Source organism: Camelus ferus, chromosome X, assembly GCF_009834535.1.
Source record: "Camelus ferus isolate YT-003-E chromosome X, BCGSAC_Cfer_1.0, whole genome shotgun sequence".
Lineage (NCBI taxonomy): Eukaryota > Metazoa > Chordata > Mammalia > Artiodactyla > Camelidae > Camelus > Camelus ferus.
The window spans coordinates 70,963,501-70,982,801 of NC_045732.1; the positions used below are offsets into that span (position 1 = coordinate 70,963,501).

At 38.6% G+C, this 19,301-nt stretch overlaps 1 protein-coding gene across 1 annotated transcript in view; it reads right to left on the reverse strand.

Annotated features, from left to right (window-relative positions):
* The window catches only part of IL1RAPL2 (interleukin 1 receptor accessory protein like 2), an 809,106-nt gene that overhangs the window by 757,522 nt on the left and 32,283 nt on the right, over window positions 1-19,301 (reverse strand). The window lies entirely within an intron of this gene.

A 19,301-nucleotide genomic window follows, 5' to 3' on the forward strand; every position in this document is an offset into this window, starting at 1 on the left:
CACAAAGTTATACAGTCAATGCCCAGGGCTATCTTTAACACAATGCAAGGAGTATTAAGTCCTCTGGACTGGTATGGTCAACAACTATTTGAGGCACATGATGTGCAAGGTGGTATGTTGAGGAATCTAAAGATACCCTAGTTTGTAATGAAAATAAAATGAGCTACATAATGAGGGGCTCATAGAAAGCAGTGAAAGGAACCTTGGGGAATCTGTAGCTCAATTCCCTCATTTTTTTAACTTCCTCATTTTACAGATGAATAAACTAAAGCTCCTTGTTATACACTTGCTTAATGGCAGTACCAGGGCAAAGTCTGGGGTCTCTTGATTCTCATATTGATACTTTTTCTAGTACATCACAGTATGCTCAGCAACTTTGGGAAAGAGGAGGTAGAATTTACTTCTCAGTGGAGATCTGGAAAAGCTGCAGTGGAAAAGCTACCCTCTGAAGATTGTTCAGAATACGACAGGTAAAGGTGAACAAAGAGGCAAACACAGTAAGGAAAAGGAAGAGCAGAAGCGTTTGTGCATTCCTGGGAAAGCATGAGTCATTTCTGGAGACCCCAAAACAGTCTAGTTTAGCTAGAAACTTGCAGTTTCTTGACAAGGGTGCTGTTGGCATTTTCAGTGGGACAGTTCTGAAATGGTGTCTATTTCACTTAATACAAGATGCTTGGCATCCCTTGCTCCAGATCACTAGACACCCATACCATCCTCACTCATTGTGACAACCCAAAATACCCCCAACAGATTTCCAAACGCCAGCAGTCCCAGTTTAGAACCACTGAGCAAAAATATGGGTTGTCTAGAAACAGGAAGAGTATTTGAGAAGGCTGAAAGTAGGTTGGATTCAGATAATGAAAAACCTTAAAGAAGCTCATACCTTTTTCAATAGACTACAGGGAAACACTGAATGTAGGGGGGACAAGGCCTGTGTTATCTAAAGTTTCACGTGTTTCCAGGTGCATTCAGCATAGCTGAAAAGAAAACCAAAAGGTGTTAAATATATTCATCGCAAGCAGATGTTTGGTATTTTACAGGACACAAAAATACCTCTTTACTGAATGGCAGACTGTTCAAAACCTTAGCGTTATGAGATTATGTCAGCATTTTCATGAGAAACCCCTATTTTTCTAAGCATATGTATTTTCAGTTTTGGAGATAAGTTGGAAAACATCAGATTGGTTGTTTCTAAATTAAAGCAGAGACATTAGAAAAATATCCCCTTTAGTCAGAGACATTATGCCAAGATGCCATGTAAAGAATCAAAACAAGAACGTGAATCAACTTCTAGGGACATTCCAACCCCCCAAATTTTATGGAGTTCTCTCATATTTTGAAATGGCAAAGCAAAGCACCAGCCACTTGGTGACAAATCAGCACCTGATGTTGTACCTGATGGATGGCCCCCAGAAATTCCCTGGTTCTAATTTTCTGAAATGTACTAGTTTTCAAAAAAAAAATTGAAAATGTATCTTACTACAGAAACGTCCAGATGAATCCTGGGGAGGAAAATAAAACACACCAGAGTACATCTAGCAAGCTAATATTCTCCACCCAATGATCACCCGCCAAGGCCACTCATTTGACACCCAGCCACATCAGTTTCAGGACAATAGGATACACCCCAAGCACTATCCAGTCACCTTGTAAATGTATAATCTGAGTCAACTAAATACCACCTGAGGGACTGTTGTTCAGGGCAAAATCAACCCCAATACAAATAAATAAGTAAATGCCTTGTCCTGAAGATCCTGAAAATAATGGTTAATTCGTTTCTTCTCATACCTATCTCTTGAGGTTGATATCATAGGGGTTAACATAATGGACTCTGGAGCCAGATCCCCTAGGTTTGAGCTGTGGCTACACCATTTACTAGCCGAGAGGCCTGAAGCATGTTCTGTCTCTGTTCCTCAATGACAAAAACAGAAATATCTACCTCATAGGGTTGTGAAAATTAGCCAATACATGCAAAACACATACATACTTACAGTACCTAGTACATAGTAAGTGTCAATGTTAATCATGATGATGATGATGATGATGATGATGATGATGTCATATGATGGGGAAGGTATCTAAAAATCAATGAAAATAGAATCTGGAAGGGACACTTCTCTATCTGATGTGAATCAAAAGGAAGGAGGGAAGGAAGGAAAGGTAGACCACAAATTATTCCAAGGGGACATCATAGGATTTCTACATTTTCCTTTAATTCCTTTACGCTTTGAAATGGGGCTTAGAATTCTTGATATCTAGAAAAGGGTCCTCTAATGGAGGCTTTCCCCATCTCAGTAGGGTAAATTGAGCCAACTGCTTTCCCTAACCTCTTTCCTCTCAAGAAAATGTTGATTTATTTGCAGGAGCTACTACGAATACTTTATAAAATGCTGTATTGGTTTGATTTTCAGTTAACTGACCAGTAAGTGCTGGGTCAAGATCCCTCTGACCATGCCAATGCACAGGGTCAGTTTTCACTGTGTACACTCCCCAACCAACATCAAGAAAACAAGGCCTGCCTGAAAATCAGGACCTGAATGGCCTCAGTAGATCACTAGATATTTGGAAAGAGTTTGATAGAGCTTTGAAATAATTCATCAAGATGATTTGCCATGAATGAGTGGCATTTTTCAGGAAGTATCCCTGCCTGTCATTCAGAAACAGAGGATAAGTGTTTTTAGGGAAGCATGGAGGAATGGAGGTCTCTAAGATCAATACCAGTGATACAAGTACTTTTCATTTTCAGTTCTGCTCAAGACCTTACAGACACTTTATTTGACTGCAGCTGCAACAATACACAAAGTACAGTGCCCTGTTCTCACTATTGCAAGTAAGCGGTCATTCCCTTAATAGTTTTTATGAGAGGGTCATGTGGTTATCCCACATAGACCAGAGAAATATCTAAAATACAAGTCATAAAAATATATTCAGGGTCAGTGTGTGTGTTTCGTATGTGTTTACAGTGGCCCTAACAAGGGGAGTAGGAGGCAGTGGCCTTTACTTACATGTGATTTCCACTATGACAGTGAATTTGTACCAAGAAAAGCACAAAGCAGAACATTTTACAAATATTACTGTATTAACAGTTCCTGAAGCAAAAGTTCAAATTGATTTTTCTTTTAAAATCCAGGGCAGTTTAAAAGACTCAAAGGTCTTTTTTTTTCTTTTTTAATTGAGGTATAGTTGATTTACAATATTACATAAGTTACAGGTGTACAACGTAGTGGTTCACAATTTTTAAAGGTTATGCTTCATTTATAGTTATTATAAAATATTAGCTATATTCCCTGTGCTGTATTTATTTTAAACATAGTTGTTTGTACTTCTTAATTCCCTACCCCACCTTGCCCGTCCCTTAGTTATTTTAAAGTCTGTGCCTAATAACATTATATCTGGATAGCCTATGCATTTGTTTCTATTTTACATTATTTCTCTCAGTTTTTGATTACATTGTGTCATCTGGTCTTCTGAATATTTCTTTATTGAGTGGTTGATATCATAAGACTTCGGATTGTGAAGGAAAAGCTGGGCTGGTCTAACAAGATAACTCACAAGTCTAGGAATGTGGAGAGGCTGGGCTGGGCTAACAAGATAACACACAAATCTAAGTATTGGAATACTGATCTGAATTCTGCTAGACTAATTTGTAAATCTAGGTTAATTAGTGTTGGTTTGCTGTTTATGTGTTTTTGCTAGCCAGCTGGATTTTCAAAGATACATATCTGGCTTTGGAATGTTGGTTTGCTGCCTCCCAGCCTCCACTTTTGTGATGATAATGCTGCTAAAGCTGTTCCATGCCTATTGGCCGAATACCCCAAGCTTGTACTTTACCCTATAAAACCTCATGTGCACATCTTGGAGGTGCTCAGAGCTTCGGAGCAGAAGCCCCTCTGAGCCCGCCGGCGTAACACATCTGAGTACTCCAACCCTCCGAGTGGTGCTTGTTTCTTGACTGGCCTGTCGTTTCCATAACAGGATGGTGTTTCTTTTTCCCAGTGTGCTCAAAGATCTTACCTATTCTTCTACGGATATTTCTAATGAGAAAAGGGAAGGGAATCCAATTTCACCCACACAGGCACATACACACAGATGGCAGTACACTAAATATATAAGCTCTCTACAAATTGGTAATTGACCAAAACATAAGGTATTTGTTAAGCTGCTTGGGGGGCATGACAAACAGAATTCTATCTGCTTTGACATTAAGTGGAGCCTCAAATCACGTCTTTTCAAAATATATTTCACTAATTTTATTTAACAAATGTTGCCATAGAATATACTGTGTGATAGACACTGTTTGAAGCATTTTACCATAGTTAACTCACTTACTCATCACAACTCTATGTGGCAGACAGTATTACTATCATTTCCATTTTACAAATGAAGAAGAGAGATTAAATGGCTTTCCTAAGGTCAGGTAGCTAGTAGGTCGCAAAGTTAGACTTTGAATCCAGGCAATCTGGCTCTAAAATCCAGGCTATTAACCATTATGCTATCCAACCTGGTCATAGTACAAGAACTGAAGACAAAATGAGGCTATAAATGTGGGACATTCAGGCTCCTTGCAGAAACGGAGCCAGGTTTCCATTATTTTTGTGATGTACAATGTCTTGTCTTTTGCCCCAAGACAAATTTTAGCTGTAGCTTCACTCCCATTCTCTCAGTGGCAAAATATAACCTTTCATTCTCTTACTCCTCACACAAAGGTTTTTTTTAATTGCTCTGCAAGTGACAGTCTTCTATCTCCCTCTCAAATTTTTCTTCCAGTTCTTTCATTTAAGTAACAACGGTGTTTAACCAATAGCCTGACTTATAAATCCAATCTTTTTTCCCCTGATACAGGTTTGGCTTGACTTTGTGAAAGCCCACTGGTTATCACAAGTGAGAGAATACCTGGACTACAAAGCAGCAGAACAACAACAACAGCAGTAATAGTACTACCAGATAAAAGTTTTAATGTACCATATTTCCCCAACACTGGCCCTGGACATGTTGCCAATATTTCCTTATTTAATCCTCACAAAATCCCTGAGAATGCAAGGTATTATTCGAATACCACAGGCAAGGAAACACAGTTTAAAACAGTAAGCAACTTAACTCAAGTTGTCCAAGTAGTAGATTTGAACCAAGGTCTATCTGACTTATTGCCCATCATACTGGTTACCATCAGAACAAGTATTACACTGATTTTATATTAAACAAATGCTCAAGTGGTTTGCCACTTGTTGCTCAACCAGTACATGGCAGATGCAGGATTTACACTTTGGTCTTAAAACCCAAAGACCTGTGCTCATTCTATAAGATCTTAAGTCTGGTTTTAGGTAAATGGTTCATAACTTGATGTCTTTGATTACAGTGTTGATCTAAATTCAAGAATGTGGATCCTCTTGGGACTCAATTAATTAACTCAGCTAATTAATAATAGAGGGTAGAAGTGTCTGTGTGGTATGTATGCCAGAGCAAGAAGTGAGGGGGGAGTAAATGTAAATCACATTCTCTGTTATTCTAACCTGCCTATGGTGATGAAAATCACCAAAATGAATAGAACACTGAAGGGAGCCTGGTCTGACTTTTAGAATTTAGAAGAGGGAGTAACATTTCGCTTTTGTTCTGTGGACGAAAAATACTGCAAGCCATATTAGTAAACAAAGGATGCTGAAGCCATCAAGTCATCAGTGGCTGCCGCCACCCCCCAGTGAAGACAAGCCTGCAGCCTGGCCTCTGCAGCCACTCACAGTGGTGCACCCTGAGGGGACTCAGAATAAGAAAGGACAGGATACTGGCCCTAGATAGCTGGGTACTTGTCAAAGGAATGAATTCAGTGAGCCCAAATGTTTGCTTCCTCTCATACAGAGAAAAGTACTAAATTCTTTAACTTGAGACACCTGGTTTTCTTCAGTTTAACAAGTAATCTTTTAATGTTCCGACTACCTGGTCTTTGTTGTAAAACTCCTGTAGATCCTGGCTCCTCCCCTACCTCTTCAGAGCAGTCCCTCAGAGCGTTCTGGGAGACTGTCCTCCTGGGATCAAAGGGGTTTGAGTCCTCAGAAATGTCCACCAAATAAAACGTAACTCTCAGCTTTTAGGCTGTGTGTTTATTTCAGTCGACAGTTTCATGAACCTTTTGGAGTTGTTCAGGGCATGTGTAGGAAGAAGAAGTAAAGTAGATCATGAGATCATCAGGGAGAGGATTACACTACTACTTAATGGAAAGACAGGCATATGCAAAAATAAATTTCTCTAACAATTTTCCAACTTTCTGCTTAAAAATCTTACCACGCACGCACACACTTTTAACAAAGTGCTAACACTCACAGGAGCAAATGCTACAGCTCAAAATGCAAATGTCTTTTCCATTACAATTCCTTTTTCAGTCACTCATAACTGCATCAACTATCCTGCATCTCAGCTAAAATAGTCTCTGTTTCACCTCAGGGCAAACACTGACTTTTTTTCCCTTTTCTGAAAGAAGTGTGAAAAAGCCCCCTTTAGCTATCTCTCAGTCACCGCCGGGAAAGGTGGGGAGGGAGATTTTTTATTATAATCAAATGGGGGAGAGGAAGAGAATGCAAAAAGAACTGTTACAGTTTCTGTGTCCAAAAGAGAGAGAGAGAAAAAAAAAAGAAGTATCTGAACTTTGAAACTCAAGATGACATACTTTGCCATGTTTGAAAAATTGGCCAAGAATAAGTTATTACCATTTTAGAGTGGCTTGCTGAACTAGCAGATCCCCTGTTCCCTGAATGGGAACTCCTAGAGGAAGAAAAAGCGAAAGGCCTTCAGGGAAGAGAATGTCACAAGAGAATGGAACAAGGGTTCAATTAATTCTCTTTTCCCAAAGGATGTGATTTTGACTCAGCCCCAAGGGTCCCAATCTATGCTGGCTGGCTGGATGTAGTACTGTTCATTTGAGCTGTCCCCAGGTCTTCACATTCTTTACTGTCCAGGCACATTTTTGTCGAGTTGGATTAATTGAACTCTGTATAAAGACAGAAGCATCTGATGGCAAGCCCCCATCATGTCATATACACTTTGATTCAAAATAACCTCTTTTTCAGTATGTTTTCTCTGTGGGTGTCTGTGTCTGTGAATGTTTGTGGGCTTTTACACAAATGTCTCACTTTAGACCTTGGAGAACAATTCGAGATAAAAGTCATCTTAATAGTATTTATTTTTCTATTATGCATTCTAGTTATAAAAGCAATCGATTTTCATCACAGCAAATGTGGGAAATATGGAAAAACATAAAAGAATAAAATGAGAATCACCAATATTCTGAGTACCCAAAGATGACTTTGGTATACACCCTTCCAGTCTTCTTTCTATACACATTCTCTTTCCCAAGAAGAGACTACTCTCTGCATACTATTTTGTAAACTGTTTTCTTATGTCGCCAAATGTGTTCCTTTCTTCTGTGTATAATTCCTTAGGTAAACTCACCCAATCTCATAGTTCTAAATACAATCTATTTGTTGATGACTTCCAACTTTCTATATCCAGCATAATGTCTCCCTCAAATCCTGGCTCATACATCAACAGCCTATACAACATTCCCCTTAGCTGTTTCATTGGCATCTTAAGCCACACATGCTCAAAACGGAGCTGTGCTGTTTGCCACCCTCCCCACCAGCCCCCTTCAGTTTTCCCCATCTCACTAACACTAACCACCATCCTTCTAGTTATTCAACACCCCTCCCCCAAATTTTGATTCCTTTCATCCTCTCATATTCCGCATTAGATCCATCAGAAAACCTTGAGAAACCTACCCTGACACCCTGACTATTAGCCACCTGGAATCACCATCGTCTCTCACCAGGATTATCACAAAGCCTCCTAACTGATCTGTTTCTGCCCTTGCCCTCTTTGGTCTGCTGCCATCCTTGCAATCAGAATGTTACCACTGAAGCATAAGTTAGATCTTCACACTCTGGGTTCCATTTTCTCTCTTGGATAGAAGCCTTGACCAGGACCTACAAGGCCCTCTCCAATCTGGACCTCTGTACTTCCCCCAGGACCTCTGTTACCTCTCTTAATCTGTTCTTCTCTTCCACTTGTCTATATGTATTCCTCCTGGAACACACTGGCCTCATTACTATTCTTCAAATGCCCCAGGCACGCTCCCACCTCAGGGCTTTTGCACTTGAGGTTCCCCCTGCTTAGAATACTCTTCCCCCAGGTATCCTCACGTCTTGCTCCCTCACATCCTTTAGAGGAGGCATTCTCAGTGAGGTGTTCCCTGGACTTTTTATCTAAAATTTCATGCATACACTTCATATCCCACTTGCTTGAATTTTTTTCCTTTAGCTTTAACATTGTGTATCACATATTTTACTCATTTACCTTGATAGTGGTCTGTTGGCCCCACAGAAATGTAAGCTCTTTGAAGGCAGAGATTTTTTTTCATTTTTTAAAACAAATATATACCCAGCAACTAGAACAGTACCAGGCAGATGGTGTGTGCTCAGTAAGTATTTGGAGAATAAATTAAGGCTTACTCCATCTTCCCCAAAAATGTTTATCTGGGCATTTTCTTGGACTAGGCCCAACTACCTCTGACTATTAAAGTGACTCTATGTCCTTCAAGATCATTCTAAAAGCCAACCAGTTCACATGAGGGTCTTTCCATTGTGTCACACAATATTTAGGGATTTATTTGGAGACAGCTTAAATGCAGGTTATCCTGAACAAGAAGTAAGTTGGATGAAAAGCACTAGAAGGCAGCTCTTTGTTACCTGGTGCCTCGCATCACATTCCTTCCAAGTGATACATTTTCTGGTACACTCCAACACAAAGATACACAGGTCAATCTGTTTGATGCTATTTTGCTATAAAAATCCACAATCATTTGTCACCATGTAGACGTCAAATGTGGGTGAATACTGGGGAAGAACTACAGATATGCAGAAAATCACATAAGTGGGGGTTAAGATTTAGTTTGAACAACAATCTCCTTTGTCACTTTTGCATGACTGTTGGGTAGTAGAGGTGAACTTTGTCTTACAAAACAGGTGTGTTTCCCTCAAACCCTCTAGAGACGGACAACTAGATGTAAAATATACAAGTGGGATTTCCTATTTAGAGCAACTCTTTGGTACATTATCTAGGTTGTAAGTTTGGGTTCAGTTGTATTTCATTTGCTTAAATCAAGGTCGATCTGCTCTGGGTTTAATGCAAAGTAACCCCAGTAAAATCTAACCTAGTGGTTTGTCCTTGTAAAATTCCTACTACCTAGGGGCACTAAGGCGTGACAGATATGATTTTTCAAACTACATTTTTCACATATTTGAAAACAGAAACCTAAAAAGACTCTAAACTGAGGTAATAACATAACTTTGACTTGAGAATTTTAGCTACAATTCTGTGATCCATGTATTCATGTACCATAGAAAGAAAACTGAATTTGGCGCCAGAACATCTAGGTTCACATTTTGACTCTGTCATTTACTAACAACCTAATGGCACCTCAGTATTGTAACCTACAAACTGGGGATACTAGTCCTTGCCTTCATCCCAGGCCTGCCCTAAGATCAATGAAAAAAACAACCTCTGAGAAAGTTGTCTGTCACATCCCCTTGCTATTCCAGGTAGAAAAGCTTGTTGTGATACTCCCTATCCAGACTGTGGCATCTGTTACAAGATAACCATGTGTGACACTGTTGATCATTTCAGAGATCTGGTTAGGTTTGAAATAAAGACGTAAATCATGGGCAGGAAGAATGAAATATTAGGTGAGCTTTTAGCAACGATACTTTAAATGATTTGTGGCAGGCTCTAGATTGTGTCCTGGTTTCCTAACCCTTATGATCATTCAAGCTCTCCAATGGAATATGCTCAATGCTAGTTTAACCCCAAGCATTTCCATATCCCAGTCTGGCATACATGTGCTCACAGGAAACAAGCGGGTTATACTACCAATTAGCTAATGGAACTCATGTTTGACACTCTACAAGTTTTGGTGTGAAAGTAACCCTTTGCATTACTTACCCAACCTAGTCTACTGTTCAACATTTACAATTCATATAAAACGTTACTGCACATGGGCATCTTATTCAAAGAGCACATTCTAAGTGCTAAACTATTTCCACAGTAAAAAGATCTCACTTCCACAATAGTATACTCAGATCCAATCATAAATACCGTAATATCCAATGACCTACCAATTTCATTATAATGGGAGAAATCATCTGTGATCCTGGCCTTCATGAATTCTCCAGCCCTCTGGTTTCATTAAAGAGCTTTCCTAGGCTGGAAGAGAAATTGCCTCAACTGGTCCCACTCTCCATCCCCAGTTTCATAAGTGGCTCTCTTCAATCAGTTCATCAGTTAATTGATGTTAATTTTAAAGTGCTATGAACTTCTTAGGAAATAGGCACAAATACTAACAAGCTTTTCCATTTCCAATTGAAAAATTTATATTGAAAAAAATTATATTTCAATACCCAGTAGCCACATTTTCAGTAAACATCAGTGGTGCCAATCAGATTTAAATTGTATAAACCATTTCCTTGATCTACACACTCAAAATACGTTTTGGAGGAAAATGTGAAAGAGATGGACATTTATTTTAAATTGCCTTGATCATTCCCTTTATTTGATTAATTACCTGACTACCTTTAATCATTGGGAGACTGCGCTATTGCAGACTCATTAGTGGAGTAAATCTGAGAAACAACTGGCAAAAAGGACAGAAGTCTCGTCTCAGTCCCACTGCTGACTTTCTTCTGGGCCCTGTGCCAGTTATTGAACTTTCCATTTATCCACTGCTACCCAAGTCATCCACAAAGGCTTAAGTTACTCAATGTTTTTATTCCTTAAGCTAAAATACAAGTTAGGGAAATAAATGCTCTTAACATCTAAACAGAACAACAAGAAGAAAAGGTAAAGCTACATCTTAGAAACTGAAAAGCAATTGTCTAGATTTGCTAACGGGTAAAATTCTCCAGAAAAATATGCTGCAAATATATGCATATGAAATATTTCAGTATCCCACAGCTGCATGTGTTTTGTTTTCCAGTGCCTCTAATCTAGCAGAAGGAATTTAAACTAGATCCTATATTGACACATTAGAGTCATTCCTAGCAGTTTCAAAACAAACACAATTTATACAGTTATGTTTTTGCTCCTAACAAAGACTTTAGGTCCTGAAATGCAGAGTCTGTAGGAAAACTTATCCTCCAAACCAGTGCTCTTACATTTACAAAAAATAAGTTCACAGGATAACAATGTCAAATCAATTCTTCTGGCCTTCTGATTCATCAGTGTACAAACTAGGGTGAAATCATGAGGTGTGGTGAGCAAAGGAAAAGACTCAGATGTTCTAAATACTGTTTGTACCAACCCCATATTCTTAGAGTCTCTCAAATCCAGCTGTTTAAGGGCCCACCCTTGCCTTTGACCAGAAGAAAGTGACAGCTTTCTCTTTATAGGACAAGTAAGGATTTGAAATGTGTGCCTCCTTTCCCTGAGTAGACATAATTCCGAAGAGATTACGATACAAATGCTCTGTGTATATCGTTTCCCCTTATCTCCCCCATTGAGTCTTCTTATATCGCACTGCTTCAGAGGACAGGATTCAACTCATTATGTATCTGTTGAGCATCTCTCTAGGGAGCAGTTATGTGCTAGGTCTGGAGGGTGAGGGGCTGTCCAACAAAAGTAGATGTTATAGAGCCTTATATTCTACTAGCATTTTACATTATAGCAGAAAAGCCCAATGTGCCTAGGAATAGTCGATAAGGACTTTGTGCAGGAGAGTTAATTAATTGATGGGATAGAATTATTTAGGCCAAGAGGGTTTGGGAAATCATTCCATGCATGTAAGGCACATGAACAAAGATATGGATGACAATGAGAATGACCAAGATCCGTGTGGAAAGGCCATGACTTTAGCAAAGGGTATGTGTTGGCAAAGGAGAGACATAAACCTGAAGGACCGGAGTGCTAGTACAGAAAGAAAGATCTCTCTGAGTTTCAGAGTGGAAAGCAGAACCGCATTCAATCAGCACTGAAGAGAAGCATTTTGGTAACGCAAGCCAAAGATATAGGGATGATTATGAGCCGACAAATTGTGCAAGAGAACACATCTATACTTGCTTTGAGGGAAAAAAAAAAAATACAATTAAGTTGTGCCTTTTTACTCCTAACAGAGACCCATAGCATACATAGCAAGAACAATACCAAGACAAATGCTAACTCTTTTTTGGATAGTAACAATGACCATTAAGCCATATAACGGGACTCAAATAGATCATTATTCTCTTCATAAGTAATTATATACCAAGAATGTGATATGTGCAATGCTTGTACTAGGACAGTTAAATTATAGCCATAATTTCAAGGAAGGATATTAGAGTCCTTGTCATTATAAGTAAACCCTACTTTAAGCAACTCGAATAAATGATAATCCAAAAATTTTCAGGAGGCTCAATTAGAGACTGCCTTTGTCTCTGTCTCACATGGATCTGTGCACGCAAACACACACACACACACACATTACTACCTCCACCAAAACAACATTATTTTAAATAGTAAGCAACCTCAGTGCCTTTAATGTTAGATTATAGTAACAGTTAAGTCATAACTTCACTCTGAATTGTCTACAGCCTCTTTCCATACAAAACTACAGCAGGACTTGTCCTATACCACTGACATTTTCCTAAAAGCCCCAGAAACTCCTGTTCCTTTTTTTTCTTCTTGGTCAAATTGACATCCATTATTCAGAGTATAGAGGGGATAGTTATTTGGTAAATTTATTATGTATTGCTTCCAGAAAGATAAAGAAGGATATAGTTGTTGTTTTTGTTAAGTACAAACAGCAATAATAGTTAACATTTATTGACTTTCACTCAGAGCCAGGCACTGTCCTAAACCCTTCCCATGGATTAACTTAAATCCCACATTTTTCAGAAAGGTTAAATAACTCACCCAATTTTACATAGCTAGGAAGTTTGAGGACTCAAGATTTGAATCCAGATAATCTCATTCAATACTTTAAATAACTACACAACATGGACTCCTGGGCTCAGTCCGCATACATCTACAAAATTTTAATGTACCTTACAAATCCTCCTTGTGGAAAATGAAAATTAACTATGCAGTCACATTAACCCTTGCATGTAGACTGTCCCTTCGATGCTGTTATAATGCGGTCCTTGTGAATTTTGTTTCTAATTACAGATATGTTTTTCTCTGAGCTATTTATTTGTTCTATCCCAAACTCATCTGGACCTACAGTGAAGATTTGGAATTTGTTGCCTCTAGTTAGAGTCATGCAGCAGAGCAAAATCCACCTGTTCGATATTCAAGCCTACAGTGTGGACTTCTTTCATATTGAGTCCTATAATGCTTGGGACTGTATCTTCTTCAGGGAAGATTTCCATAACCTCACTCTATCCACCCATTCCCCAGTAGGCTATGTTCACCCTCCTTAATTCTCCTTCTTAGCAATGAATCTCAGGTTGTAATTGTATAATTACAGTATTTATTATTTTTGGTGTTTCAGCTAGTCTTCAAACTCCCTGAGGGCAAGGACCTATGATTTGCTTACTGGTATTTTTCAGCACCTAGCATAGTGCCGGGTATATAGTTTATAATTAGACTGTTCACCAAGAAAATATGACTCCAAGCAGTGACATACTTGAAAATTAGGCTCTCATAGCGCTGGTTTATTGTTATAGTGATTATTCTGCAGTTATGTGAGGAGTTCCACATTCCTCCCGTTTTCATCAGAGATGGAGAGAGAATTTATAAATACTGTTCTCTCTGGCTCAAGATGTTATAGCTTGGTTCCAAATAAACCATTGACTCTAGGATTGGAATACAGCTAACATACCATCTAGTTTATTTTCGTTCTCTCATATATCAGAAAAGTGAGGCTACAGAGATGAAGGACTTACCAAAGGTCATGCAACCAATCTCTGATGAAAGCAGCTATGAATTTCTAACTATTCGGGTTTTCAAAAAATGTGATAAGTAGAGAGAGAAGTATGTTTAAAAAATAGAAGAAAACCAAACCAAAACATTACCTCGATAACAGCAAGTTGTCACAAGATTAGTTCCAATGTCAGACAGTTTTCATACAAAGTTCAAGAGCTTAATTAATGACTATATCTGTCTGAAGTTACTTTAGGGGCTGGGAACTCTAAAATTTCTAAGTCTATTTTTAGGCAGGTGTACGCCTAAGTCAGGCTCTGTCATCTTTGTTCTGAACTAGCTTCCTTCCCAGTCTCTCTCACTGAATGCCCAGGAATAGTTTCCCAGACTGGGCTCCTCTCAGCTAAAACATCTGCTTGTTGTTTCTCCTCCTGCCAGCAACACTGCACAATTTTTGGCAATCTTCTGAAAACTCCTCTGAATCTGACTTGTGGGAGTTTTCTGGAGCTCCTCAAATGGAAATACATCCAAAATGCGGTAGTGTTCAGATTGGCTTGTTTTTTTGCAATATCCCAAAATGGGAACATGCAGATGACTTCAAGGAATCTGTTATTCAAGCTGACCTCATGCCCCTCCAATTGCCCTTTAGCTTTGTTGCAAATAAAAGACTGAATAGCGACCATTAATACCATCTAGCCCAATAAGTGTCATCTCCATGACATCACAGCTATTAAAAGAACTGCAGTCACAAATAGTACAAAGCCTGGACTATCAATAAGTCATTCATCATCTGGGGAAAATGAATGTGGCATATGTCTGGAATCTGTAAAGCACTCCATTTAGAATAGCACCCGCACTGGTGAGGGAGCCTCAGAAAAGCATAAATATCATTTACTTCTCAGAAGCATCAGTTGTTCCAAAATACTCTCAAAATTTGTATCTTCTATTGCCTTTTCCTAGCCTGACAGCCATTTCACCTACCAAGCTAACACTAAGCTTTCCTGAACTAATGACAAATGAAGTGATTGCATTCTGCAAGGCCTAACTTAATCAAACACGAAACCTCAGCCATCAAACGTGAAACCATTTTTGTTCATAGTTATGCATTTATACACTGTTCATTTTTCAACTGTCTTAATGTATTCCATATATTCATCTGTTAAAATGAATAGGCACATCAAAGGCAGGGACTACCTCGTACCACACATGGTATCAATTATTATTTACTCCATGGCTTTAGACATGACAATTTGACCCAAAAGCCCTTAAAGGAATAATATTCCACCTTTTCTGAACTAAGAATGATTATTTTCTGGACTTGGCTTACCCTCAACTCTGACTAAATGACATCAACTCAGCCTCATTCCACTAATAGTTCATGGCAAACTGACACTGCATGTAAATGAAAAAGAATTTTATGCACATATGAGTAAATTCTACTTTCCAACTTCCAGTCCTATATTTGACAGGTAACCATGAAATATATCAAATCTATTCTTCCACTTGTTAATTTTCAAGCTCAGATACATGGACCATGGACTGAAAGGGATCTCAACCAGTTTGTGCAAACCAAACCCCTCAGTGCCCCTAGAGTGCTTGGAATAGGATGTGTCAAGACCCTGTAGGAAAGCAGATGGGCTAGGCATGCAGGGGCTAACTGTGAGCCAGAGTCAGGTTGAGGAAGAGACACTACCAAGGTGCAGCCAGATACTCAAGGTCCTCAGACAGTCACATCTCTGCCAGTGACTTAGTCTTCAGTCCTATCTTATTTTACCTATGCACTAGAACAGGTAATTTGCCTTCTCACACAGTTCTAATTTTGCTCTCATGGAATCTTAAAAATGCTCCTGAGTTGTTTTGTACCTTCCATCTACTCACTCAAAATCCATTTCTTACTGCTACATTTCCAGGGGACCCCATAATTGCTCCCTCTGACTGATGAATAGGTTTTGGTGTTCTTTCAATTTACCAGGTTGTTCTTAGCTTCCCCAATTTGTCTTCCACTTCTAAAACTGAAGGGCCTTTCATGAGAGCTGAGATCTTTCTAACTTGTCCAGTGCTCAGCCGGTCTGAAAGCTTTCTTGCATTTGTTATCTAACAAACTAATGATTATCTAACAAACTACTCTGCAACATAGTTGCTTTAAACAACAATAATCATTTACTTTGCTCATAAATCTGCAAATTTGGGCAGATCTTGGCAGGAACAACTTTGCTCTATGAAGTGTCAGCTGTGGTGGCTCAACTGGGGGGACTATAGGATCTACTTTGAAGCTGGTTCATTCACATGGCTAGTAAGTAGGTGCTGGAAGCTCATCCAGGGCTATGAGCCAGAAGCCCTGGTTATTTTCCATGCAGGCCTTTATATGAGCTACTTGGCTTCCTCACATCATGATGGCCAGGTTTTAAGAATAAGCTTCCTAAAATTAAGAAGTAAAAGCTGTCAGTTTCTTAAGGCCTATGCCTAGAAACTGGCATAGTGTCATTTTCACTGTATGCTATTGGTTAAATCCATTAGAGAGTCCAGATTCAAGGGGGAAGGACATAAATGCACACCTGTCAATGGTTAGAATATCAAAGAATTTTAGGACCATGTTTTAAAATCATTAGACCAATGTAGCCCAAACCAAATTATTGCTTATTTTTTTATCTTTCAGTCTCAAGATGTTTATTTGGAACAGGATTAAATCCAAGACTTTCTGAATTCTCATCATTAAAATAGCCTTCATCTCTTATTTCGCACAGATTTTCTTCAAAGACTGAATCTTATCCTATGCACTCCAAAACTTAGTTTGCATGATCCTTTACATAGACTTCCTCCCTAATACATGCTTCTTTGCCCTGTGCATGGATTATACCCTTTTCCTATAAAACCCTTCCATGTAATGAAACATGGGTTTGATTTTACCTGTTCTTCCCTCTTCTACAGATAACATAGTCACCAACCATCAATGAAAGCATTTCTCAACCATTTCCCACATGCAGAAGCTTATTCCAGAGCTGCACTGACTATTTACAAAGTTACAAAGAATCATTTCAATGAAAGAACACTGGACATAGGAAGGGGATGTACAGGAAATTCATGGCTCTATGTGTATGACCTTCAGCAAATCACTAAGTCTTTTAGGGCATATTAAGGTTTGAACTCAATGATCATTAAAGTCATTTCAAATGAATTAATTAAGAATAAATATAAATCATCTATGTCTAAAAGTATCATAAGGTATGTTTGAGGAGACAGGGTGAATAAAAAAAATGACTCAGATAAGTACATTCCAGCCATAGTGGCCTTCTTTTATTACCTTGAACTTGGCCTACTCCTTCTCTCACCACAGGACCTTTTCATATGCAATTTCCATGCCTACCATGTTCTTCCCAGGATTTACTCCCACAACCTGGTTAATGAATACTCAAGTTTCGGAGTTCAGTTTAGAAATCACTTCCTCAGGAGGCATTCCCTATGCCTCCTCTAGTCGGTTTTCTTAATCTATGTCTTCCCTTTGTCATCTGTTGTCTTACAGGCATGTTCTTTTACTTCTGAGCAGCTATAAGTCGTTTCTTTATCAGTGGTTGTCTGCTCCATTTAAGTGAGGCCTCCAAAAAAGCAAGATCTGTGTCTGTTTGAGATAAAAATTGTGTTCCCAGAAGCAAATATGTAGTAATTTGTAGACATTCAACAAGTAATAGTTGAAAGAAGGAAGGAAGGAAGTTAGGGAGGGAGGGAAAAGGTAATTAAACAGATATTACAAGAATATAAAGGACGGACGATTGCTATGAGCTGAAGCTTCAAGCAAGTCTCTGTGGAGATGAGATTTGAGTTGGACCTTGAAAGAAAAGATTTATCTATATGTGGGGTGTGGAATGAAAGACGAATAGAGGGAGAACATTCCAGAAAAGGGGGGTGGGGGAAAGGTGTGAGCAAAGAAGGAAAGTTTTAGGAGAGGGTAAGTACACCAGTTGGCTCAGAGAGAGTTCGTTTGTTATGAAGACTAACCAAACTCTGAATTTACCTTGAAGCAGTAAATTGAAGTCAGACCATTTGAGATTTACACACCTGGGTAAGGAGTTAGGACTAAAAGCCTGTATTTCTGAGATAAAGAATGACACTGGTGTAGAAGAGGAAAATTTTTGTCTTCCAAATTACCTGAAACACAATGGTTTACAGGATAACTTAATCCTGGGTCGCTCACTTTCTTTCCACTTCGATGGATTGTTTCTATCAAAGTATGAAAGGCACATCAGACCTGAGCCTTGAAATTACTCCCTTCATCACTCTGTTCTTCCTCTGAAAACGGACAGGATTGGGCTGGGGGTCCTTGCTCTCTACCTTTCACCAGCATAGAAGACTTGTAGTATTAAATTATACCTTTTAATTTTCAGGCCTGCCATGAATGAAGGTGGTATCATGTTCAATTTTAAAGAACAAGACTCAAAAATAAGCTTCTGACTCATTCCACACACCGCAAATTGTAAGCGACAGAGACTTTTAAAATCAGTTTTTAGCCTTTCTTTCTAACCCAGTGGTTTTCGGATCACTAGCCTGAAGACCAGAAAAAAATTTTAAATATATAATAATAAAAGAAATGCATTGGCAAAGGTTAATCCTTCACTACAGTGTCTTCTCTACATTTGGAAGTTCATTCTTCATTTCCAAAGATTTGTGGGGTTCTGATTTAGAACCTTAGGTTCTCAGATAAACTTGATACTGGTTGCCAAAAGTAACACAGTTGGCCTCCTGGAAGGACCCACACATTCTCTGAGGTACTGAACAGAATAATATGGATACTGTGATACAGAAGAGAAAAGACCAGGACACTGCAGTCAAACTAGCTATACAAATTGTGGTCATGTATTCAACTTATTTTAGGCTCAGTTTTCTGTCTCTAAAACTGGGCTATTATTTCATGAGTTGTTAGGATAATCAATAAAATTTCCTAGCATTAGTAAATATTATTTTTCTTCTCCTTACCATTGTAAAGTATAATGCAGTTTTCATTTACTTGGAAGTTGACAAACTATGCCTTTCTTAATATTTTAAATGATTTATGCAATTAATCAACATGAATTAAGAATAATTTTAACAAACATTTATTAAACATCTATCATATGCTAGGCACCAGTCTAGGTGTTAAATATCTACTCCATGCCTCGAACTATTCTAATTGTCCTTGAGAATGCAATAAAATTCTTAATAAAGACCCCCTTCCTAGTTGATACATTTCAAACAATTCAGTCACACCTTGATTATTAAATTAGCCAAGTCATTTAGCCCAATCTTTGTATTTCCCTAGTGCCACTAAAGAATTGTTTTGTTTGGGATTTCCTTAAAAAAAAAAAAAGATTTTGTTTAGTCTGAAAACATCAAAATTATCATTAATACACTAAAGCTTTCTTTGCAGTATTTCACAAACATCAAACAGCTGTGACTTT